Source organism: Rana temporaria, chromosome 6, assembly GCF_905171775.1.
Source record: "Rana temporaria chromosome 6, aRanTem1.1, whole genome shotgun sequence".
NCBI classification, from domain to species: Eukaryota; Metazoa; Chordata; class Amphibia; order Anura; family Ranidae; genus Rana; species Rana temporaria.
This window is the reverse complement of record NC_053494.1, coordinates 39,729,536-39,756,419: the sequence shown is the minus strand read 5'-3', so window position 1 is coordinate 39,756,419 and position 26,884 is coordinate 39,729,536. Positions and strand designations below refer to the sequence as shown.

At 39.5% G+C, this 26,884-nt stretch overlaps 1 protein-coding gene across 2 annotated transcripts in view; it reads right to left on the bottom strand.

Annotated features, from left to right (window-relative positions):
• MAD1L1 (mitotic arrest deficient 1 like 1) overlaps positions 1–26,884 on the bottom strand; it is a 915,026-nt gene that overhangs the window by 74,998 nt on the left and 813,144 nt on the right. The gene's annotated exons all lie outside the window — the stretch shown is intronic.

Here is a 26,884-nt window from a genome sequence, read left to right as displayed (position 1 = left end):
CTGGAAGTTATATACACCCCATAGGACACAAGAGCAGTGACTAACACCCCTTGAAACTGAAGCAACATGTCGAAGATGGTCAGTGGGTCTTGTGGGAAACTAGAGGTCTGCAGACAGGAAAGAACACAGAATCAGTGCCCTACAATGAAAATTTAGAGGCACACATTGAGAGCAAGGGGAAAAAAAAGCAGCACACTTTCCAAACAAGCAACAAAAGCAAATTGTACAGAAACAGGCAAGACTGGAATTCTGCTTTAATGCAGCTAAGTGCAGCATAGGCGTTTGGGGGTAGATAAGATCACTAGCAACCCTAATGTGATCATATAAGATAGCATGCTCCTTTACCCAAGTGTAAAAGGTATCAAATCCCACTGTAACTTAAAGAAAAACCCACAAAGGTGAGGGAGGTAGGGAGGGAGGGTTTGGGACTTTACGATACCAGAAAAAGTATACACAAAAATAGAATATATAACTAAAAAAAAACACATTTTATTGAAGCAAATAAAGACCCTAGAGAAAACAGGGAAACCAAAGTACATCAAAATTTAATAAAATACAAAGGTACATCATAAAGTATTAAAATATAAAGGTATATAGATGTGGAACTGCATAACATGCACACTTGTAGCAAGAACACAAGATCTATAGTAGTAGCAGATGCAAAAATGAATGAAAACTGACGCATTTCAACTTTTCAGTTTTCCTCAGGGGGTTAGCCGATCGGCGGCTCTCCTGACAGGGGGGGGTTCGCACTGATTGTTTATCAGCGCAGCCCCCCCTCGGATGCCCACACTGGACCACCAGGGAAGGGAAGAAAAAAAAAGGGCAAAAAAAGGGCAGTAAAAAAAATCAAAATAAAAAAGGGCAGTAAAAAAAAAATAAAGAATAAAAGAATAGATGCCAATCAGTGCCCACAAATGGGCACTGACTGGCAACATGGGCCCACTCAGTGTCCATCAGTGCCACCCCACAGTGTCCCCCCACAGTGTCCATCAGTGCCACCCCACAGTGTCCATCAGTGCCACCCCACAGTGTCCATCAGTGCCCACCTATCAGTGCCATCAGCTGCTGTTTTTAAAAATTCCCTAATCTATTGAGGGATTGTATATTGTCTGCATAACTATTAAGGTGACTCGAGAAGGGTAAGACTATTTGGCGCTGAGTGGTGTACTTTAGGCTGGATTAGTACACTCTTTTTTATACATTGATATACATATGTGTTCAGAGATCCTTAAATGATTCATGAATTCTAACACCCTGAGGAAAACTGAAAAGTTGAAACATGATGGGGGTTTTCCTTCATCTGTTACTACCATTGATCTTGTATTATTGCTACAAGTGTGCACCTTATGCAGTGCCACACATATATACCTTTGTATTTTAATACTTAATTATGTACTTTGATGTCCCCATTTTTTTCTAGGGGCTTTTTAATGTTGCTTCAATAAAATTTGTTTTTTTTTTAGTTACATATTATATATTTTTTTGTATACTTTTTCTGGTATCGGAAAGTCCCAAACCCTCCCCCTGCCACCCTCCCCTTAGCTTTTGAGACCATAAAATCAGCATGAGCTGGCAAATATCTGAAACTTTTAATAGTTTATTATTATTTTTAGAAGAATGTAGCAATAAAGTATTGAAAAGTTTCCAAACTGTGAACAAAAAAAGTCTAAAATAATGGAAGGGAAGTGCTTTTGAAAGAAATATTGTTGAAAGACTTTAGAGTGCTGTAAAGATGCAATAATCTGAGCTAAGTTGGCTATGCAAAGGCTTTGCAACGTACTGATATTCAAGCATTAAATCAGAATACTGCCGCAGGTTATTTTTTAATATCTGACAACAATGCATAAAGATACAGTTTAGCAGAAATATGCTACAAGCTATTCTAGAACAGAATGTTCTTGACCGTACATTAATAAAACTACTAAAGGCACTCAGAAGCTATCAGCCTATCCTATCCGTTTAATCTCGCCATCTTGATACCTATTCCTTAGTGTGGATGGACATACAAGGCCAATGGTCTTAACCGCCCTGCAGTAAACCATTACCAGTCTGGATGACGCATAGCAGCATAAAAAACAAAACAAAAAAAAACCACTAAACTAATAAAAAAATGATTATAATATTTCTTCTACAATCACTGCATGTAAACTGTATCTAAACTCAAACACTTACAGCAGAACTACAACATAAAATAACAAGGTAAAAGAGAACAGCCTATTAAAACATTTAATCACAAAACAATGGTTTGCTGCAAAATTCACCTGCAGTCCAGTGATTTACATTTTTCTGTCGACAGCTGACCCCAGATGGCCAGCATCTTTCAACCAACATCCGATAAACCAAGTCAAGGACACGTAAACTAGCCCAAAGAGAGTCAGTTTTTCCCCTGTATAGTTACTGTTCATACACTTACAGTATACCCATTATCAGAAAAGATACAGTCAACTCAAATAAGATTATTCACATATTGTTACAATTCTCAGCCAGGTGACATAGCAGAGGGGTGTTGCTTGCAATGCCAGAATTTGCCGTTTACAGACTCTGATAATGGAACTCTGGCCCAATTTCAACGTCAGCAGTCTGAATCACTCACTGGTTTTGTATACAGCCTAGGTAAACCATTGGAGAGACCTTTTAGAATTTTAACCACTTACCCCCCGGACCATATTGCTGCCCAAAGACCAGAGTACTTTTTGCGATTCGGGACTGCGTCGCTTTAACAGACAATTACGCGGTCGTGCGACGTGGCTCCCAAACAAAATTGGCGTCCTTTTTTTCCCACAAATAGAGCTTTCTTTTGGTGGTATTTGATCACCTCTGCGTTTTTTATTTTTTGCGCTATAAACAAAAATAGAACGACAATTTTGAAAAAAATGAATATTTTTTACTTTTTGCTGTAATAAATATCCCCCAAAAATATATAAAAAAACATTTTTTTTCCTCAGTTTAGGCCGATACGTATTCTTCTACATATTTTTCGTAAAAAAAAATCGCAATAAGCGTTTATTGATTGGTTTGCGCAAAAGTTATAGCGTTTACAAAATAGGGGGTATTTTTATGGCATTTTTATTAATATTTTTTTTTACTAGTAATGGCGGCGATCAGCGATTTTTTTTTCGGTATTGCGACATTATGGCGGACACTTCGGACATTTTTGACACATTTTTGGCACCATTGGCATTTTTATAGCGATCAGTGCTATAAAAATGCATTAGATTACTATAAAAATGCCACTGGCAGTGAAGGGGTTAACACTAGGGGGCGGGGAAGGGGTTAAGTATGCCTGGGTGTGTTCTTACTGTGGGGGGGGGTGGCCTCACTAGGGGAAACACTGATCTTCTGTTCATACAGTGTATGAACAGAAAATCAGCATTTCCCCTGCTGACAGGAACGAGAGCTGTGTGTTTACACACACAGCTCCCGTTCCCCGCTCTGTACCGAGCGATCGCGTGTGCCCGGCGGCGATCGCGCCCGCCGGGCACACGCACGGGAGTCGGGGGCGAGCGGGGGGCGCGCGCGCCCCTAGTGGCGGCTAAAAGGCAGGACGTCCATTTACGTGGTCTCGCCTAGGAGAGCCACCTTGTGGACGTATAATGACGGTGCGGCGACGGCAAGTGGTTAATAGGAACACAAAAGAAACTCCCCCCAATCGACTTAAATGTAGCCTATGACTTTTGAGCATTTGTAAAATGGGAACTACTGGGGAGTATGATGACATATCCTGAAAGAGTGCTCACCTTGGCCTATCGTTGATGCAATAGAATCTAATCTATATGCTTTGCACATCTATGTCATCGATTCACTTCTCTCCTGTGTATGTTCTCTATAGATTAAAGCAACTAAGAAATACAGACATAGAATTTGGCACACAAAAGGTGTACAAAAGGTTAGTGTGCCACTTGAATGCTATTTCTGCAATCCACCTCAAAACAAATCAAAGTTTTCACAGTGACAAGGATTTCATCTTTACATGTAACATCACTATAGAGTCAGAAATAAGGATGGTTTCCCAAGAGGACTTGCTGTTGTGTGGCTTCTGGCAGTTAAACAACAAATCACACCTAGGTAAAAACATACAACAGAGTCTAGAAGAAGGAAATCCGTGTTTTAGGGAATTTGGAAAATAGAAAATGTTCTTCTTGATGCATTTTTGCAGAAATAACACGTAGATGGTATAATTTTATCTCTGACAGCATTCTACGAGTCTGGAAATTGTGTGGAAGAAGTGTCATCATAGCATTTTGGTATAAAACACAACATTTCCCAATGTGTATATTATGAATAATGGAAAAAAATTAAAGCAAATATTTTAGCAAATACATATCTGAGCTGTTAAAACATCTCTTGTTCTCTGTTAAAAGGAAATGATAATAGTGCATGGTCAATTTTATTGTTATTGTTTATTCATAAGTTGTTAAACTGTTGTTTTATGTCCCTTTCTCATTTTTCATATTTTTACAGTCTTTACTGGTGTTTTTCCCGACTTTATTGCTTGCCACTGACTAGGGGAGTGCATGGGGGAACAATGCAATATATTCTTTTTATTAAAGGTGTTTAAAAATACTACACTAGGTTCACAACAATTTGGATTTGCCCTGGTCTATGACAGGAGTAAAAAAAACATTCCCCATCTACAGTATGCACATTGCAGGGATTTTAATAAACTTTGTTTCAGTTTCCTACCTTTTGTTATTCTAAAGAAATAGCTGTTTCCATGTGCAAAGTGAATCTGTATGGGAGTGGTTTTATATTTGTCAAATCAGCTGCTGTACTTGGAAGGTTCTAATGAGGAAATTGGCAGGGTCAGCATCCCTTTAGATGTGATTTTCCTTTGGGAGTATCTCACCAAAAATTACATTTTTGTTGCAGGGGGTACAAATATATCTGGGGGTGTTCTGTAAACCATGTGTGTACAGAACCAAACCAGGTTGCCATACTGCATTGTATTTTACAGAAAATTACAGAGCTGCAGATTGAAAAGGAAAGATGATTTTTAATTAAATTCAATTACAATATGACTTGTGTTGCAATTGTATACACTAAATTATTTTTTTTAATTGCTATTTTTTGGTGAAAATGGGTTGTAAATGAAAAAAGAGTTAAAGAGTATCTACTGACAAAATATAAAACCACATATTAATTTTTGAATTGTACTTCAATTTTTTCTACCCTACTCCTATTAATCTGAACAATCTTGTAGTTTGAAACTTACTTTGTGAAGAATCTCACATATTCACAATGCCTGAGGTGCTGAGAAGAGGAGTTTAAGGAGGCAGAGCCAGTACAGGAATCACAGCTTGCAGGCAGCAAGGTACCATGGGGTATGTAGTTCTTAGAAACTTAAAGTAAATAGCAGAGAAGCTGCAAAGCATGCAGGGACTCCAGGAAGTTGTAGAAAGAGATCATCATCAGACTTTTCACATACGCTTATATTGGATTGTCAAATATAAATAGTATTTGTGTTATTACAATGCTAATGTTATATAATGAAGAGTTTATGTTTTGACCAAATTACTCCTGTCCTAATTTATGTCTTCACCAACTTAGCTTAAAGAGGAAATAAACCCTGATGGGGTTTACTTCCTCTATGTCTCCCTGCAAAGGTAGAGCATAATGGGCTACCATGCATCACATAGTAGCCCATTATGTGACACTTACCTGCAGTAGAAGCCCGCAATGTCGCCGTCTTCCTCCATGGCAGCGAGCGTCGATCTTCACCCCTCTTCTTTCAGGGGCTACAAACTCCGGCTCTGTGACTGGCCGGAGTCACGTGATGTCACTCCCGCGCAAGAGTTGCCTTTAACGCCATGACCTCGGCTTGAAATGGCACAGCGTGCCCTTTCAAGACGGCGCATGCGCATTATAAGGTGTCGCTTGGGGAAATTGCAAATATCTCAGAGACCGTGTAGGTCTCGGAGATATTGCAAACACCTACAGGTAAGCCTTAATCTAGGCTTACCTGAAGGTGTAACTTCCACTAGAGGGTTTACAACCACTTTAACCTTACCTGAATGTGATGCTAGCAATGTACACAAACCCATAATGATTTTCTGTGTACAAGTTACATAATAAACATACTTATGTGATTTCCTTTTTTCATCAGCAGACTTTGACTTATTTTTTTTTAGTACATATCTGGTGCCGCACTATTTTTCTAAGTGTTATGATAGGAATAACTACATGAAGACTTTAAAAAAAGATTCAATATTTTTTTCTAATTAAAACCTTGAAAATAAAAAACTCATCCCATCATCACAATCTGATAAAGATGAATTAGAGATTTGAGAATTAGAGATTTGCTGCTGGCTAGATATTTGACAACATAACATTACAATTACCATATTTACCCAACTGAAAAAACAGCAGTATTTATGTTTTACTTTTTTAGTCATCATGACTATAATAAACATAGTGACTGCAAAATGGTGACAACAAATATGGTCAAGAACACATAAGCAAGCTTGCTTAAAAGCACAACACTGATAAGGTCATCACTGCTCACTCCTCCTAGCAGAATAGGCCACTAGTAGGCAGCAGAGTCTAACTAGTTGCATTTCACCTCACAGTATGAGTGTTAATATACAGAAGATAGCAGGAGGCTTCCACTTATAAGTACCAGTATTAAATAATTGTTATGATTTTACTAACTATATAACTGCAATAACTGGTGTTTTCTTTTAATGTGTCTAAAGGTGGGGCTATGTAGGTACTTGCTCACATTTGATATCAAAACTTATTCAGGTACTTTCATCAGTTGCATCTAAAAATATATTTAATTATTATATTTAATCAGTACATATTGTATCTGCGTTAATTGATGTTTAGCTTCAGTATTTAGAGACAGCATATTCCATGAAGAAGGGTGAAAAAGCAAGGATTTGTTTAGATTAGGAAATATAAGTCCCCTTTCACAGGGGGCGGACTCTGATTAGCAGGGCACCTATACGCTGATCAGAACAGAGCGGGCGGAGGACAGGTCTGTGGCCGCTCAATTTTCAGAGTGAACATAGACAGAGCACGCTCGACCTACAGACTGACTGCCCTCCAATCCAATCTGCCTAGACAAAGGAGAAAGGATCCTCTTGTTTGTTTTTTTTGGCAGATTGGAGGTAGTCGGGTGTAAACCACCACAAGTCTGTTTACACCCACAGGCCCATGGGGGTGAATGGAAGGTCCCATCAGGTCTGTCCGAAAACTGACAGGCATACCTGATCAGACCCTTTGTGAGAAAAGGAGCCTAAGAATTTGATCACATATTCAAGTATCTATACCAAATGTGCAGGGAGCCAAAAAAAATAAATAAAAAGTATTTTAAGTTATAATCACAATATAAATACAATTTTACGCTGCTGACTAAACAGACGAGCCCATGGGAACATCATTACTTTGCAGTAATTATCAATTCAGCTGATGTCCATCAGTTATTAAAGTTTTTTTTATGGATTTTGTCCATCAACCTAAACTTTGTATGCCAAATTCTGTAGATTTCATGTCCTTGCATGGTGCTTCCCCTTTGCTCGTTTCTTTTCATGATAATGAGTTCTTAAAGTGAATGTAAACCCTCACATATACCCAGTGAAGTGAACAGCCTCAGATGATACACAGAGATAAAATAAATCTCCCTACATAAGTTTTACTTGCATATATCTGCTGTCTTCCCCTTTCTAAACTCTTTGGAAAGTGCAGATCTTACTAGAAATTGTTCTTCCTCTTTCAGTGGGTGTGGAGTCTGGGCTTAAACTGTGTGCGAGCTAATTGTAGGAAAGCCAATCTCCCCTCCACATAAGCAGAGGAACCTGCTAACCTCTCTCTAAGCTCCCTCCCTGGCACAAATTTAAAGCTGCTATTATCTCATGTGTGGGACAACTCGTCAGAAGTGACTCATGATGATAACAGAGGAATGAAGCACAAGAGAGAGACAGCACTTAGAGCTTTGGAGAGAGATAATTAAACACGACAGAAATGTGTGCTTAGGTCAAATCTCATGAATGGGGTTTACAACCGCTGTAAGCAAAACTAATTGAAGACTGTGGACAGCCTATTTACAAGAACTTGTACAGCTACTAAGTAGCAGAAACACAGAACTTTCCATAATGTTTTTTGGCCTACAAGATCTCACAGGCCCGTAATCAATCAGTAGGAGTTTCTTTGTACTTTTAAGGTTTCTCCTGGTGCCCACAGGAGTTGAACATGCTGGGCAGACCCAACCAGGCATTGCAATTTATCCAATATCTCCTTGTAGCTTATTAATTTAAATTCCCCTGGGCATCTTTCTATATTTTTTTTTAAAGCAAGATTGCACAATCAGAAAGCGTGCAGATATTATTGAAATCTGCAATGCTCCATATCTGTAGCACACAAAATGGATTGGGTAGGAGAAACCTTTTGCACTCAAACAGACTGTGTTAAAATAAAAGGTAATTGAATAATGAACATCATCTACATCAGCCAACAAATCCTGTAGTCTTGAGTATTCATGCAAACAGTAGCAATTTTATCATGATTAAAAAGGCAATTAACTAAGAAAAAAGTTCAGTAATTTATTTAAAGCGCAGGGTTGTCATGGCGGGCTGCACGCAGCAACAAGCTGACATTTTGAAAGCTTTGATATTTTGTCAATGAGGGATTGGACTCTGTCCACATCCAACAGAGGGGAGGGAAGAAACTGAGGAGCAAGTTTGCAATGCAAACTTATAATTTTGTTGATTGACTCTATAGAGGAGAGATCAGAGCAATAAAAGCCTAAGACTATCAGTTCAGAATACAGTGGAACCTTGGTTAATGAGTAATGCGGTTAACAAGCGTTTTTAAAGACAAGCAACTTTTTTTTTTAATCCTGACTCGGTTTGCAAGTGTTGTCTCGCAAAACAAGCAGAATTCAAGCCAATGGGGTGTGCAGTACCACTTGGAATGGTTTAGAGTCTATAATAAGGCTTACCTGTAGGTACTGTAAATATCTCCTCTAAAATTGCACAGTTTAGGAGATATTCACTATATAAGCTGCTGCCAACATCATCAGTGCAGGCGCACTGAAGAAACGGCACACATGCGTAGGAGTGACATCATCTCGGCTCTGGCCAATCACAGCACCAGAGCCCACAAACCCAGATGTAACTCCGGTGAAAGATGTCGGCCATGGGAGTGGAGTCCGGGCGCGGCACTGCAGGGCATCGTTCCAAAGCAAGTATTTCATAATGAGCTAGTATGCGAAGCAGGTTTTTTTTTTTGGAGGTTTACAACCTCTTTAATAAGTAATAAGTACAGTTCAATCAAATATAAAATGAACAGATTAGAGCGGAGTTCCGACCACCGCTGCAAAAATTAAAAGCCAGCAACTACACATCCAGCAGCTGCCGACTTAAAATAATAGGACACTTACCTGTTCTGGAGTCCAGCGATATCGATATTGCAGCTGATGTTTCCATCAGCTGTCGGGTGCTGCCGCTGCCTTTGCCAGTAAGAGAACCCGGTAGTGCAGCATTATGTCTTCATGCCGGGTCGCTGCTGCACATGTGCAAAAGCACCACAGCGCTCCCCTACTGGCCCGCCAGGGGGGATAGGAGAAGGGAGCAGAGCTGCTGACGTAATTTGCGGTCACCCGGTCTTCTGGAAGTGGGGACAGACTACCTGTCAAAGACATGTATCCCCCCCCCCTGGGTTCTCTTTGCTGGGCAATGAGGTGCAATGCAAGGCATTTTTTTTTTTTACTTTATCAAGAGTGTACAAAGTTACACTCCATTCAAGCCTTTGCACTGAAGCATTGGGTGCTGCAGTGAACTGAGACACCATTTGATGCTTAATTTTCTGCACCTAACACCAGCATTGTGGCGACAATGGACCACATAGAATACATTTTCTATGTGCCCTTGCCGCAACTGGGATGTGGATTAAGTGCACAAAAACTTCAGTGATTAGGCACCCTCTATTTCCAAGTAGCCTTATGACTAAATCTAAATTAATTGAAATACTGTCTAGCGTATTCAACTACAACAGTTTTTATGAAATCCGACTTAAGGTAAACTGAGCAAACAAAATATATTTTTAGTAAAGTGTAATGTTTCTGGCTAGCGTTTCAGCAACAAAATGACTTTGCGAGAGAGAAAGGAAAGCAGCGCTGATCCAAAAAACCTATGAGTCACTCCTCTAAATGAGTATCTATCCCTATAGTGAAGAAGATAACCATAAATAAGATCTGAAAAGAATCCTAAATGCGGTAATGCAATACAGTGCAAAAAATAAAGTGCAAATATTGCTCACAAAAGATACCAATCCATAACATATACAGTACATTTCATAGTGTGAATATATAATATAACAAGTCCACAGTGATCCAAAAATTAAGAAAATATGAAAACATAAAAAAAATGAAAAAATATTATAAGTTATAATCAAAGTTCATCAATGCAAAAAAATTGTAACACTCCGTGAAATCTTGTATGTCGATCGATTTTGTGAATGTGACACCCAATGTGATCCTCCACCAGTCGTACCAAACAAACTCACCAGATAGAATGGCTGGTAAAATTATAAACCAGCATGTGCACCTTTAAGCAATAAACGCTTAAATCCAAAAGAAGTTTTAACTGCACGCTGTCCTCTCCAGATATCATGCCACGACCCACATATGTGTAAAATGGAAGGAGGAGGCTCTAAAAGCGTTATAAAGTTTTTTTAAAAGGATATATTAAAAAAATATATATTAATGAATATACTGAATAGAAAGCAAGTCAAAGGCTTTGACTGGTGGTTAAAGTGGTTGTAAACCCTTACAGACAACTTTATGCTACAGGTAAGCCTATAATAAGGCCCAGGATATCTTCTAAACCTGTATGGTTTGGGAGAAATTCCCTGTCCCCTGCATGTGCCAATGTCACTGGCACATGTGCACTGGGGCAAACCGAAGCAATGGAATGTATGTGCCATTGCTTCAGTTTGTGTGCCTTTACCGGCGGCTCCTGCGCGCGGGAGTGACGTCATTGCGGCTCTGGCCAATCACAGCTCCGGAGCCGCGATACCCGGAAGTAACCCCGGAGAGATGTTGTGGCAGGAGGGGGGTATGAGGACTGCTGCGGGGGCTTCGATCTAAGGTAAGTAATTCATAATGAGCTAATATGCTTTGCATACTAGCTCATTATACCTTTGTCTTGCAGGTTTGTTTTTTTTTTTATTTGTTTTTATCGAGGTTTTACAACCACTTTAAACAAGAGCCTTAAGCACATTGGGGACTAAATTGACCATCGAGGATTACGCCCTCCATCACACTTCGTCAACAGCCTGGAGATGCCCCCCTTGGGAACATTTCTACCCACTGCAAATGTATCACTTCCTTAAAACGCTACAGAAAAATAGCTCAGACCTAGCAATACACACCATGTTTGAAAATAGATGCATGCAGGTCTCTCTGCAGGGAGGTGTCTCCACGCTATTTAACTATTCTCCAATCCTATGGCCAAGTTGACTTTTCAGATGGCCTGGGAGAGGGACCTGGACATATCTCCTGAGGCGAAGGACTAGCACAAATGGAGCACACAGATTTACAAAGGCATTTTAAGTGTGGCTTTGATTGAGCCTAGCTACAAAGTGCAGGCTAGAGGGTACCTGATACCGGAATGCCTCTTGAAAATGTTTCCAGGCTTGTTGGCCTCCTGCTTTAGGAGAATGTGACCAAATAGGTACGCTTTTGAATCCATGGTGGGCTTATCCTAAAGTGTTACGCTTTTGGATGAGCATGCACTATTTTTTTTTTCAGTTACGTTGGCCAATATTATTAAAGACCTCATGTTCATGTTCCTACCGGACAGAATTGCCATTGCGACCGCATGGAAATAGACATTAATGAAGCATAAACTCACGTGGATAATGCTAAATGAAGAAATGGATAGTGTCTTGCGACCAGATAAAAGTGCTGGTCTCTAAAGATATTTAGAGATAGCATAGGGAGAGCAAATTATCAACTATACCTTAAATTCCACCCATATACCAAATGTCAATAGCAGCTGATACTTTGCTCTCCCTATATATATATATATATATATATATATATATATATATATATATATATATATATATATATATATACACACACACACCTTTAGAGACTATGCTCTCCCTATGCTATCTCTCTATATATACTGTATACACACCTTTAGAGACTAGCACTATTATGCATATGGTTTTAAGACTGGGATACATTTTTTCTCCCTCTTTCTTTTTTTCTTCATAGCATATGTGGGCTTTGACATCAGAGCAATTTTCTGGTTGTGCAGTAAAGACACATCCTGGTATGAAAATTATTTACTATGATGTGTTAACAGGTACCGTTATAATATATTAACAAATAGCTTCAAATCAGACTTATATTATCTCCATTGAACTCTTTAATAGAGTCCCTGCTGCTTCCGTTCCTGGCCTGTGATATTATTCAGTTATGTTATGTTTTATTATGGCCGTTATGATTAACCTGATATTTTTTTCTCTTATCTCTGCAGAACTGTATACAGTCTCTGTTCTTATAACATGATATGCAAACAAATCACCTAAAGAAATGGTGAACATCCACGAAACATGTCGAGCATGTTAATATAATTGATACAGGGTGAACTGGTACTGCCATCTTTTATAGTTGTACCCTCTTTGGTTGAACAGACAGAGATATATTCTTTCTTAAACATGTATGTTTTTAACATATCAATGTTAACTTAATAAAATTCCATTTGTTTTATATGCCTGTGTATCTCAATTGTTACGGTACCATCAAAGTCAATTAGCCTCAACCACAAATCTTTACACTTTGACAGGACTTGGGTACCTTTTCTATTATTATTTAATTTTTGGCACTCTATTTAACGATCCCGAAGAGTGCCCCTTTTTCCCCCTCTGGGGGTCTTGTGAGTTTCTTGTGTGCAACCACCTATTTAATGTTTGGTCCTCCCATTTGTTCTTGTGCCTATTATCGGTCACCAAGGTTGACCTGCCTTATTAGTGATGCCCCGATTAGGCTTCCCTCTCCACCTCCCTTTTGTAATTATATTGTTGAACGATTCGAGCATAGCAAGGATTGTTTGCCACTCTATTTTGAGATGTTTACAGAATTAAAAAAAAAAAAAAAAAACTATTGAAATAGAAACGAAGTCAAAATGTGAAGTTTCATTAAAATGTACTGTTAGTCAATATAAGACTTAAGTTGTTTCACTTTTAAAAGTCAGAACACATAATGTAAAAACAGACTGCTGTCATGAATGACGTGTGTTTCAAGGTTAAAAAAGAAAACAGTGAGGAATTTAATGTAACAATTACAGAACTATGATCTAATTCCAGTCAATTAAACACAGTGCCGTCACCTTTGGTCACCAAAGACAGCAAGGAAAGGCCACCAAATTCAGAATAATTGTTCCCAGGGTCAGTCACAGCTCACGCTCCACCTATTGATTCGCTTTCTAGACCTGCAGAAAGTTGCAGCTGAAAGTTTCATGACAGACAGCAACAGAGATTCACAGCAAGGGCACATCAGTGTCAATTTATCTGCGGTAAGTCACTTGGAAAGAGGATTTAGCTCCTTGCAAATTATGCGTTGAACCGGAGATCAGTGAAAACAGACAGATGTTCAACATTTATTTAAAGGACGTCAGTGGGTCCAGAGTAAATCAGATTTATCATAATAAATCGTCACTTGTCTGACATTGTGGAGGAGCAGAAAAGGCAGCAAAGGAAGCACGCAGTGATTTCATTAAGTAACAGTTACTAAGCACACATCTCTCAGCTTCTCCCAGAAACAATGACTAGAATTTTCAAGGTAAAGTTAAAGGATTGCAATACATGTTAAAGTGGAACGATTATTTTTCTTTGGAAAATCAATACATATTTAAGACTACTTGGCTGCTTTGACTCAGCTTTGTTATTCAAATTAGAACTGCTTAGTGGCACATAAAAATGACTGGAATGCCTAAAGGAGACCTTTGGCAATTATCAATCAGATGAAGAGATATGGGCCATCTTGTGTAAACAAATGATGTATGGTGTGAATACCAGCACCATGAAAACTAAGCTGCATTACTGGATAAAGTAAAGCTGGCCATAAACAAAGCGAATATTGGCGGGTTCCTGGTGATTCTACCAAAATTTAAGCCATGGCTGGCCCTGTTGTCACCCTTCTGCCCAACAAACATCCTTCGACGTGAAAATTAAAGGAGTCAGGTGGAAAATTGTTGGATGAAGTTACTTTAAAGCCTCATACACACGATCGGACTTCCATCTGACTTTTCCGTTGATTTTAGTCCGAATAGGCGTTGGCCGTGAACTTGTTCTGCATACACATGGCAGAATTTTTTTAGCCAACTTTCACTAAATTACATGGTTTTTCAGCTCTTTACTGCCACCCTACGGGCAACTTCTGCTATTGTTGGCTGATCTTTAGCATTGGTTCTGAGCATGCGTGTTTGTAATTTGGACTTCTCCAATAGACTTGTGTACACACGATCGGATTATACTCAGACATTTGTTGCCGAAAAGTTTAAGAGCATTCACAGCGAACATTTTCCGATGAAAAAACGAAAACAATTGCCCGATGGAGCATACACACAATCAGATTGTCCGATAAAACACGTCCGTCGGACAATTGTTGTCAAAAAGTCAGATCGTGTGCATGAGCCATAAGGGTTATATGACAGCCATAGGTGCTGGAAGTCAGAATACGGTAGCTGGGTTGAGGAGATTTTTTTTTTCTTTTTTTCTGAAAAATATTTTCTATTGTTTTTCAAATGTAGAAATGACAATGTTGTACAACACAATAAACTACACAAAACAAGAAAAAAAAAGACAAAAAGAATACAACAAACCAAAACCACAGAACCAGCGACTATTACAAGGATTCCAGGTATTAGCCAGAAATAAAATGAACATCACAATCATACAGTAAGTGCATAGTAGTCATGTGCAAACCACAATGTTTAGCATGCATGGTGGAATCAAAAGATGCATATGGTCAGCTCACAGCAGAGCTGAAGTCCGCAATTCTTACCTTTCCTCCAACAGTCTGACATCCCTCCTCAGCATCTTATACCCAGCTTTTTCTGGGTCCAAGCTGCAGCCATCACAGGATTTGCTCCAAAAGGTAAACAGAGCTGTGCTTGTGCAGCTCAGTGTAAATACTAAAGAAGATTGTTGGCAGCGCCTATGAAGATGCTTCCTATAGACTTTTATTTGACCCAAGCCTGAGGATGCTCAGGAAAGAATCCCACAGAAAATCTAAAAGAAAACTAGCCTCATAGTTATGGACTAAAGCTCCAATTTTAAAGTGGAGGTAAACTCTTATTTTTGTTTTATTTTTGTACTTACAGGTAAGCCTATAATAAGGTTTACCTGTAGGTACAGTGAATATCTCCTAAACTTGCACTGTTAAGAAGATATTCACATGCAGCCTGTAATGTCGCCGGCACATGCGCTGTGTGCCATCCCTTCAGAGCTCTGTGCCGTGGTTTGTGACTCCCACACAGGAGAGACGTCATCATGGCTCAGCCAATCAAGCAGCCCAAGCACTCAAACTCGGAAAGAAGACCGGTGAACATGAAAGCCCTCCCAGTGGTAACAGTGCACCGCTAGAGGGCTTTGTACTAAGGTATTTCATAATGTGTTAGTATGCAATGCATACTAGCACACTGTGCCTTAACCTTGCAGGGGAATAAAAAAAAAAGTGCTGCTTACTACCACTTTAATAAATGATCAGTGAATGAATGAATGAATGAATGAATAAATGAAAAACTTATAAAGCGCGGCACATGCGAACTGAATCGCTTCTGGGCGCTAGTTGTTCGTGTCTCATAACATCAAAAGAGCAGAGTTTTGATCCGTCTTCTGAAAGTCAGGTGGTTTTCCTCCAACCGAATGCTGGTTGGTAAAGCGTTCCATAGTCTAGGACCCTGAAAGCAAACCTTCTTTCTCCTTTGGACTTGTATTTGGTTTTTGGTACCCTGACCAGATCAGTATGTGTAATGCTCTGTTTCTATGTGTATATTTTCTCTGTACTATCCCCCCCCCCCCATTTTGGTCTGTGTGCCTCCACTTTAGCAGTCACTAAGTGCTGGGTCCTGGATTGGACCTGAAATTAGTATTTCGTTTGAGCATTCTACCAGTGTTTCTGGGTGTGCCTCTAAATGTACTTAATGTGTAAATTGTGTATGCATCATGTTTTTCCATCAGTTTCTGAGACGCAGCAAATAGAAATACTCAACTTACTGGCTTCTTTCTCAACCTTTACTAACTCTGTCTGACACACAAATGCCACTAAACATATAAACCATCTGTAACTGTACTCCAAGAGAAGAAAGTGAATGTCAATTCTTAATAATTTATTCAAACTAAAAAATATTTAATCTGCAGTGTTAGCATTTATAAAGAGATAAATCCAGCAACTTAAATTTCAATTATCAAAGCTCAGTTAAAATACAGTCCAGGGCACGTGGTTCAACTGCTGGCAGATTGAAGAAAGCTTTCATGCTACACAATAGCCAGAACTTATTCGGTCTCTGCTTTGCAAGATGTTAGGAGGCTGGCAGCTTATCAGTAAGACTACTCTTCCCTCAGCACAACCTCCTAATTTATGATGTTACCTGCACCTGACCTTAGAACAGATTAAAACATATTCAGCTCCCTACATGATAATGCCACCCACAAAATCCATGCAAACCGTGGGTTTGTGAAGGGCAATTGAATTCTGTAGCTTTAAAGATCACAGAGGGCAATTTACCTAACTCAACAGAACCTATCCTGGAAAAAGATTATGGCACAAGGGTTACTCCAAAAATTCATTCTGAAACTTGTATCATCCAAACAATCCTTTGCCTATGTTAACACTATTTGACCAAATCTACTAGTGATCTACTAAATCTACTACTAATCTTTCTTCTCCAACTCCAATTAGTATTTTGCCAACAGCACCAGGTGTGCTTGCAGTCCTCTCAAGTAAACTTCTGTACCGCCACATTAAAGCTCTTTCACACACCTCATTTTCACTCATATGTATCACCTCCATTCACCTAGACCAGGGGTCTCCAAACTGCGGCCCGAGGGCCGGATGTGGCCCTTTGCTAGCCTTCATCCGGCCCTTGGGGCAGTATTGCTCCCAATGATATTTTAGCACTATTCCTCCCGATGGCACCAACAATGGGGCACTATTTCTTAGATCAGGGGTCTTCAAACTATGGCCCTCCAGTTGTTCAGGAACTACAATTCCCATCATGCCTAGTCATGTCTGTGAATGTCAGGGTTTTGCAATGCCTCATGGGATGTGTAGTTCTACAACAGCTGGAGGGCCATAGTTTGAGGATCCCTGTCTTAGATTAATAGCAATGATGGAGTACTATTACTCCTCCTACTGCCCACCAACACTGGGGCTATGAATGTTCTCACTGATGCTCAGCCCTTGGGGCATTTTCTACCCCAATTGGTCAGAATCCGGCCCCCCTGAATTCAGAAAGACCGTAAACTGGCCCTTTGCTTTAGAAGTATAGAGACCCCTGACCTAGACTAAAGTATACCACCTCCTTCCTCCCCATCGGGCCAATTCAAACCTGTCATAAAAGTGTGTATGTATTCCCCACACCTCCATGATGTAATACACCCAATATCAAACCTTCACCCACTTTCTAAAACTAGTGCAACTGCATCCACCTCTCTGGACAATTGCAAACTGACTACTCTATTGCTACAATACACATTGTGGTGTTCTACATACACTTAGAAAACAGTGGAATGATAACATATTTATACTCTAATGTCCTGGGAGCATCATCCCAAACAATGTAAGATTTCATATAGACAATGAACTAAAAAGGCTTATAAACATGCTCCCCAGGAGATCATATGCAATACTGTACACAAAACAAACAAAAAATATACATCCATAAAGCCTGATTTTTTTTTAATTTCACAATTGAATTAATAAGTACTATATCAAACCAGATCACAACAGCTAGTTAAAATCAAGCACTCATTAAGAACAAAAGTAAAAAGTCTGCATCGTAACACAACTGTCATGTCAACGCGTTTCGCAGAAGCCGCTTCATCAGGACTTGAATGCATGTAACAATCTTCAATACACAATTGTGGTGTTGTACCTATTGTGTCTTTTGTTGAAGTTGCATTGTTTAATTAGAATTGTATATCTGCTGAGTCTGACATCCAGCCATAGTTCAGCTTCAGAGCAACGTGTTATTGTATGTACTTAGCATGTCCCTCTGTTCCCTTCTCCTGTTTAGTGCTGGGTAGTATAGTCTTTAGCTAGACCTTCCTTTATTCTCCTTGTTCCTACAGTATAGTTAACTTTCATAGCAGACACTAGGTTGGGAAAGTCATTGTATTTTTACACTTCAGAGGACTTGAAAATACACCCTCTGTACTGTACTTAAAAGTAAAACTGTGTTGGACTTAACTTCTGTTTTATTGGAGGGTTCAGCATTTTGTAAAGGATGCTGAATCAGCAAGTTATCATACTCTCTGGACAGACTGGGATCAATGCAGGTATATCCATGCATAAACATACTTTTTTATTAAATATATATTTTTTATTAAGCTGCTAAATAGAGATATTTATATACACTTAAATTCTAGCATTTCCCAGCACTTATCCAAGCATGAATGACACAAAACTGACAAATTTTCATCATTAATAGAATAGACACATTCTGCTGTTTTAAAATAGAGCAAATGAAAACTATGGGGCAGATCCACAAAAGTATTACGCCGGCGTATCTCTTGATCCGCCGCGTAATTTCAAATTTTGCGCGTCGTATCTTTGTTTTGCATCTTCAAAACAAGATACGACGCCATCTCGGCTAGATCCGACAGGCGTACGTCTTAGTACGCCGTCGGATCTAAGCTGCAATTTTTCGGCGGCTGCTAGGTGGTGTTTCCGCCAAATTCCGCGTCGAGTATGCAAATTAGCTAGTTACGGCGTACGTCCGGCCGGCGCATTTTTTTACGTCGTTTGCGTTCGGCTTTTTCCGGCGTATAGTTAAAGCTGCTGTTATGAGGCGTACTCAATGTTAAGTATGTCCGTCGTTCCCACGTGGAATCAAATCCTGTGAGGAGAGGTAGCGGGACAGAGCAATGCTGTGTGTCTATGGATGCACACAGCCTGAGCTGGGGATGAGCTCACATGTCTGCCCCATAAAAATCAGGGGCAGACACAGAATAGGAGGTGCAGACATTGCGGGCAGGGACCCCAGAAAAAGAGGGTTAGAGCCGCTCTGTGCAATACCACACAGCCGGTAATCATAACATGTTTATTATTTTAAATTTAAAAATTAACTGTTAGAAAAGGTTTAATTTAATTACAAAGTAGACAACTTCATGAAATGGCGAATGAGTATATATGCCTTGAGTTCAGCCTAAAGGGGTAAGATGCTGTGATTGTTGGTGAAACAATAGGAGATAATTGTATGTTGAAAAAATACATGGAATTGTTTTTCATGTTATGTTATTACATCAAAGATCATGATTTTCTTTAAGACCCCTTTCACACTGGGGCATTTTTCAGGCGCTTTAGCGATAAAAAAAAAGCACCTGTAAAGAGCCTGAAAGAAGCCTCATCTGCAATCCCAATGTGAAAGCCTGAGTGCTTTCACACTGAGGCGCTGCGCTGTCAAAAAAAGTCCTGCAAGCAGCTTCTTTGCAGCGCTTTAGGAGCGGTGAATACACCGCTCCTAAAGCGCCCCTTCCTATTGAAATCAAGGGGAAGCGCCTTGGCAGTGGCGCTTAAAACCCTTTATTCGGCCACTAGCGGTGGTTAAAAGCGCCCCGCTAGCGCTCGAAAAACTTCGGTAAAGTGCCGCTAGTTTTAGAGGCACTTCACCAGCGTTTTTCGGGCGCTGGCAGTGTGAAAGAGCTCTAAAACTTCTGAGTATTTGTTTATTACAGGTAATTATGAAGCGCCAAAAATATAGACAGTGTTTTTCATTCACATCAGTCCCTACTGTCAAAGATCTTACAATCTATGGTTGCTATCCCACATGCATACATACCTACACTAGGGCCTATTTGGACAGGAGCCAATGAACCCAATATCATGTCTTTAGAGTGTGGGAGGAAAGCGGAGTATCTAGAGGAAACCCACACAAGCACAGGGGGAGCAGGAAAACTCCATGCAGATAGTGTCCAGATTGAAAATCTAATCAGAGACCTTAATGCCACCAGGCACCAAGTGCAGGGTACATTTCCTATTTAGGATATTTTAATAGGGATACAGATAGAAGAGAGGAGAATTCACAAGGGGGGGGGGTCTGGGAAAAAAATATTTCCAAGTTACTACAGAGCTTTGAAGCAAGGGGTGTTTTTTTATTTAACCTGGAGAATCCCTTTAACTTTTCAGGATAATTAAATCCCAACCAACCAAGCATAATGCTAGCTTTAATGTTGTCCCTTTGAATGCTGTATGGACAGATGTAAGTTACTAATCAAGAGCAGAAAACAGATTGTTGAATCTCTTGAACAAAGACCCCGCCGGTCACTGTACAGACCTGGCTCGCTTGAATTTTTTTGGTTTTGTGGAAAACAGAACATGTGCAAATGCATTGGCACATTATTAAAAGCACACGGCTGTTGTTCTACCAAGAGTGACATCCTGGGGAATATTGGGTACAGCTAAACATGTGTAGGATTCCAAAGATAACCGTCTGCCAGACTGTTCTTCAAAAGTACAGTATTCATTGAAGACCTGAGCCAGGAAAGGATAAACAAAGAGAGTGACAAGCAATTTCTGCTTTTATGAAAGGCGATGGAAATGCGAGAGAAAAAAAAAACACTGAGATAAACCGTTCTTCTACAAAATGCAGGCAAATTTAACAGATAATGCCTAAATGGCGCATGATAACTCATATCTTCTCAATGCTCTCTTAGGATAAATTATTTTGCAAGAAGATTCTTTGCGGTAATCTACTACCCCTAATGTAAAGAACATACATTTAAGTACTGATGTAAAAGCCATCACATTTCCCCAGGCATCTTGCAAGCATTCTGTAGACAAGTTTATGTTGGCATCTCTAAAAATGCTGAACGTTTGATGTAATCTTTTTCAGCGAGTCCATAGAGGTTCTACAAACACAATAGATAATCATTATAGGTTCAGAATTCTGTATGCCAACAAAAATATAGGGATACCATTGCTGATTAACTGCTGAAAATGCCAATTGCCATCTTTATCCTGTAGCTTTAATGCTATGAGCCACTTAACCACAACATGCAAGTAGATCAAAAAAGCTGATTTTATTAACATCTTGCCGACCAGCCGCAGTTATTATACTGCAACAGGTCGGCTCTCCTGCGCAAACCGCCGTCGATGTACGTCGGTCTGTGCAGGGAGGCTAGCTGGCGCGTGCCCACTGGTGCCACGGACTCGATGTCTGCCAGTGACCCGTGATCGCGGTGTACAGAGGCAGAGGCTATGTAAACAAGGCAAATCGCTATTCTGCCTAGTGACATGTCAGAGATCTTCTGTTTCCAGTCATCGGGAACAGCGAGCTCTGTCATTTGCTAGGTAACCCATCCCCCCTACAGTTAGAACACACACGAGGGAACACAGTTAACCCCTTGATTGCCCCTTTAACCCCTTTCCCTGCCAGTGACATTTATACAGTAATCAGTGGCTATTTTTAGCTCTGATTGTTGTATAACTGTCAATGGTCCCAAAAAAGTTTCAAAAGTGTCCGATGTGTCCACTGTAATGACACAGTCCCACTAAAAATCGCAGATGGCCGCCATTACTAGTAAAAAAAAAAAATGCCATAAATCTATTCCCTATTTTGTAGACACTATAACTTTTGCGCAAGCCAGTCAATATACGCTTTTTGCAATTTTTTTACCAAAAATAAATAGAAGAATACATATTGGCCTAAACTGACTGATTTTTTTGGGGGGATATTATAGCAAAAAGTTAAAAATATTGTTTTTTTCCCCAGAATTTTCATATTGTCTTGTTTATAGCACAAAAAATAAAAACAGCAGAAGTAATCAAATACCACCAAAAGAAAGCTCTATTTGTGGGGAAAAAGGGACATACATTTTGTTAGGGTAAAACATCGCACAACTGCGCAATTGTCAGTTAAAGTAACGCAGTGCCGTATCGAAAAAAATGGCCTAGTCATTAAGGGGGCAAATCCTTCCGGGGCTTAAGTGGTTAAAGTACTGGAGAGGGAGGACCACCATGATGAATGCTCTGGAGTGCACCAACTGTAGACAGGGTAATTTTGGTCCCCAATACTCCACAGATTGAATGAATTTTCGATCTTCAGATCTTTTTAATCACTTGAGCGCTGAAAGATTTTACGCCCTGATTGTGCAGTCATGCAACACTGTACACAAAAAAAAATTTGATAATTTTTTTCACACAAATAGAGCTTTCATGTGGTGGTATTTGATTACCACTGGGTTTTAATAGTTGCAATAAACAAAAAAGACAATTTTGAAGAAATATATAATTTTTACTTGATTGGTTTGGATGAAAATGATGGTGCCTACAAACTATGGTCTATATACTGGAATTTGCATTCTTTTTTTATACTACTAATGGTGGTGATCACCGACTGTTATAGCGCAGTGGGCAATCTGACACAAATTGTCACTGGGGGCGAAATTACTGCCACTGACATCAATACCGTGATCAGTGTTAATACTATACACTAACTGTACTAATGACACTATTTGGAAAAGGGTTAATGTCTAGGGAAATCAAGGGGTTAAATGTGTGTTTAACTGTGCAATGTGTGCAAAATATGCAGCCTTTACTAAGATCACTCAGTTGCTCATCCCTGCCTTGCAGGGATGAGAAACTAAAAGATGGTTCCCTCTATACGTAGCTCTGTGTTGATTGTCATCAGTTAATCAGCAGGTCTCAGTAGTGAATCATTGGCTGACAGGCTCCTGATGTGTACAATCACAGTGGGTCCCAGCAGAGGGGGGGAAGACACCTAGGAGCAGGCACGTTGCTTGGCCTGTGTGGGCCGCCGGTCAGCAGTACATTGCGGGCGAGCGGTCCGCAAGTCGTTTAAGTGTTTTTATAGAAGAAATATTTAGGTTTTGAATAGAGGGGTGAGGGGCTACAATCTTTGTCAGGTTTTAAATACGGTCTGTATCTCCACCCAGAAATATTTTATTTTTTTCCTGGAGGACACAGGTGACAGTAATGGAAACGACAAATTTTCCAGCTATCAAACAGTAATTAAGGGGAAACATCATAATGGGCGACGGAACTATGATGGTCTTTGCGTTAATTTTGTAGTAATTTGCAGTCACTTGCCCACAGAGGTAAGTGAAGTTCCTCTTTAACTGCCCTCACAATTACTATTCAAAAACAATGACACGCCACATACACATCTCCACTATCACTGATTACTGCCAAGCTTCTGAAAAGTGCATTTTTTGTGAATAAAAATAAACACACAGCAAATACGATAATTACAAGCCCGCTCTGCTACATTTGACAGTCCATTCAGAAAATTCCTACATTATTGTCATTGTTATTAGTGTTGACAGATTTTATAGCCATTAACATAGCTGAGCGAATGACAGAGTCGAGAAGATGATCACTCTTGAAAGAACAACATACTAAAGAGTTCTTTAAAAAAATTAAAAAAATAACGGACAGAGCAAAGAGGCTCGTGCTGGAGAAGGACTAAACAAATTCATCCTATTATGGCTCAGTCAGTTGAGTTAAAGGGATTTTCAGATCAGTACACTTAAAAGTTAATTAAATCAAATGATATAAAGGTGTTTCAGCCCCAGGTGTTTATTTTATGAGAGCATACATCTCCTAGTGTTCAGAGAAGAAGGAAGGATTTTAATGGTAATGTACGAAATTCCTTGTGAAGTGATACATTAAGAGCTAATCCCGCTGTTAAATCATTTTCATTCAGGAGTCCTTGTTCTGATAACTACAGATCTTTGCACCTCTCTCGCCAGACCTGACTCATTTACATTGTTTTAAAAAAAAAAACTCTTATGTGAAGCAATATGTGGGAATTAAAATAGTATATGCGTAAACATATAAAAAAAATAAAAAATTAAGGCTTACAGGAAATTACAATGTGAATGAAGTACATTTAGGCCTTGTATACACAGGCTTTTACAAAGCATTTGAAAAGCTTCCAGCAAGCTTTGGGCATCATTTATGAAGTGACTTTCAGCTACAGTTTGAGGATGCCAAACAGGGATCTATATTAAAATGCTGGCTCCTACATTTAACAACCAACTAGCAGGCTTCAAGAAGCTTAAAGTGGTTGTAAACCCTTACAGACCACTTTAACCTACAGGTAAGCCTAGATTAAGGCTTACCTGTAGGTGCAACAAATATCTCCTAAACCTACACGGTTTATGAGATATTTTCAAAAGAAAGGCACCAATGTCTACGGCGCATTCACCGTAGACAATGGCGCGCAGGCGCACTGAGTGTGCCTTTAGTGGTGGCACCCATGCGAATGCACGGGAGTGACGTCATCGTGGCTCCGGCCAGTCACAGCGTCGGAGCTGCGATATGCGGAGGTGACTCGTGGAGAGATGGCGCAGACGGAGGAGGTGACCAAGCACCGCTGTGGGGGCTTCGATCTCCGATAAGTACTTCATAATGAGCTCATTATGCCTTTGCCTTGCAGGGTGTTTTTTAAAAAAAAAAAAGGTTTACTTCCTCTTTAAAGCTCAACTCCAGAATGATATTTATTTCCCCTTATATTATTAATCAGATGGCATATAGGTAAACCAATTCACAGGAGTAGTAATGGTATTTTCCTGAAGTTATGTATAGAGAAATAGACAGCATATTGTCCAACGCTGGAGTATAATACCGCTTAAAACTCTGTGATGTCAAAGCTCCCACTGAGAAACAGCTATTATGGTCTTGTACACAAAGGAAGTTTGCAGTCAGAGGATATGTCACATCTGCTCCCTGTGTACAGCCTGCAAAAAGTACAATTCTCATCATGTTATGGGAATTTTAGTTGTGGATAGAGGTTGTGTGGGCAGTAATAGGACCAACGTAAATGTTCTCATTCAATAACTTTTGTATATGCCCACCTCTCTGCACACAGTTCACATGCAGGAATGGATGGGCATAACAGAGCAGGAGATTTAAGCCCTGTCCATCAATCAACGCATAGTAACATCTTTAGGGGAGCACAGTCCACGTTTCTGCCTTTCCTTCCTAGGCAAGAATGCCACCCAATTTGCAGCAGAGTGTCACTGGGGGCTGGCAGCTAGGAAAAGACAACCAGTCCCCTGATGACGTCAGAAAAAAAGATAACCGTGCCATGGGGACCATGGCTTTTGGCAGACAATAGGAGGATGATGCTGGAATTCACTTGGTGGGTAAGTATGCTATTTTAGCTCAGTCCTGCAGAAAAAGGGGGTTATAATCAAACATAACTATAGAGCATGGATATGCAAGTAGCGGACCTCCAGCTGTTGCAAAACTACAAGTCCCATCATGCCTCTGTCTCTGGGTGTCATGCATGTGGCTGTGCGAGTCTTGCTATGCCTCATGGAACTTGTAGTTTTGTAACAACTGGAGGTCCGCTAATTGCCTATCCCTGCTATAGAGGGAATGAAGTTCCTCTTAAAAATGACAGCCAGCACTCTCATTTATGTCTGTATTTAACATCTTCAAACTGGAGCTGAAGGGTTCAACTAAGCTTCCCAATGTTTTTGTAAAAGTGACCCACTGCTCTTGCATACAAGGTGAAGCCTGTGTAAATAAGATATCAGGGTGACCGATGCGATTGACAGCCATAAAACTTACCTACAGCAGCTGCCCACTGTAACCTTTACTAATCAAAAAAGGATTGGAAATGTATACATGTAAATAATAAAAAGGTTTTAAAAAATAAATAAAAATAAAAACACCCCATGAAGCCCAACAACCCAAAATGTATTTACTAAACCTATGACAACAAAAATACATAGCTCAAATAACAAAAATCATATGCTCCAGTTTATGATAAATTATTTTATCTTTGCACTACAAACGCACAGATACCATTGTACTAGCAGCATGCTATAAACCAATAAAAATGCTTTTATTTTTCTAAGTGTATTACCCTTACAACCTATAGATGTCATTAACTCAATTTTCAAAACACAACTTATACTAAGTGGCATTTCCTTCAAGCCCTTAGCAGTCAAGTAGTAATTTTTATGTATTCAAGCATCAGATCTTTACTTGAATACAAGCTGTAAATAAAATAATCTATAAATTGTCAGCTGTATTTCATTGGGTCGTTTTTAGGGATTCTAAAAAAAAATAAAAAAGTAATGCTTTTATTTAGAAAGTTTTCTATGGATGAATGAGATCAGCACATTTGCATCTGTTACAAACCATGTTTGATTTAAAACAAAATGGAATATTCCATCTGGTAAAATGCAAAACACCTAATGAGATATATGCAAATAAGCATATTTGAAGACTACAAAGGATTTAATTTATGCTCCAATCCATTAAATATAAAATATATTAAAAAGCAAACAAAGTTAAAACTTGGTCACACAAGACACAGGGGTTCAAGAGAACTGCACTACAGTAAATGCAATTTAGTTAACCCTAATGAAATGAAAAGGAATTCAATTTAATTCCCTGCATAAATTCAAAGATATGCTACCCATATGGCTTTGTCAACACTGCTCTCTTAGTTCTGTGCTGTAATTTGAATTGGGAACAAATGAAACGGATGTACCCCAAGCTCCTACATCCTAAAGTCTTTAAAGGGCCAGTCCAACTAAAACTGACATTCTATTTTTCTCTAGTTGCTGGAGCTTTGAAGCCTCCAATATGGTGATTGCATTATTTCCTTTTTATGGCTTTGTTCCTTTATCTTGAGCCAGTGATGCTGCTAGTAACACACTTTGCCCC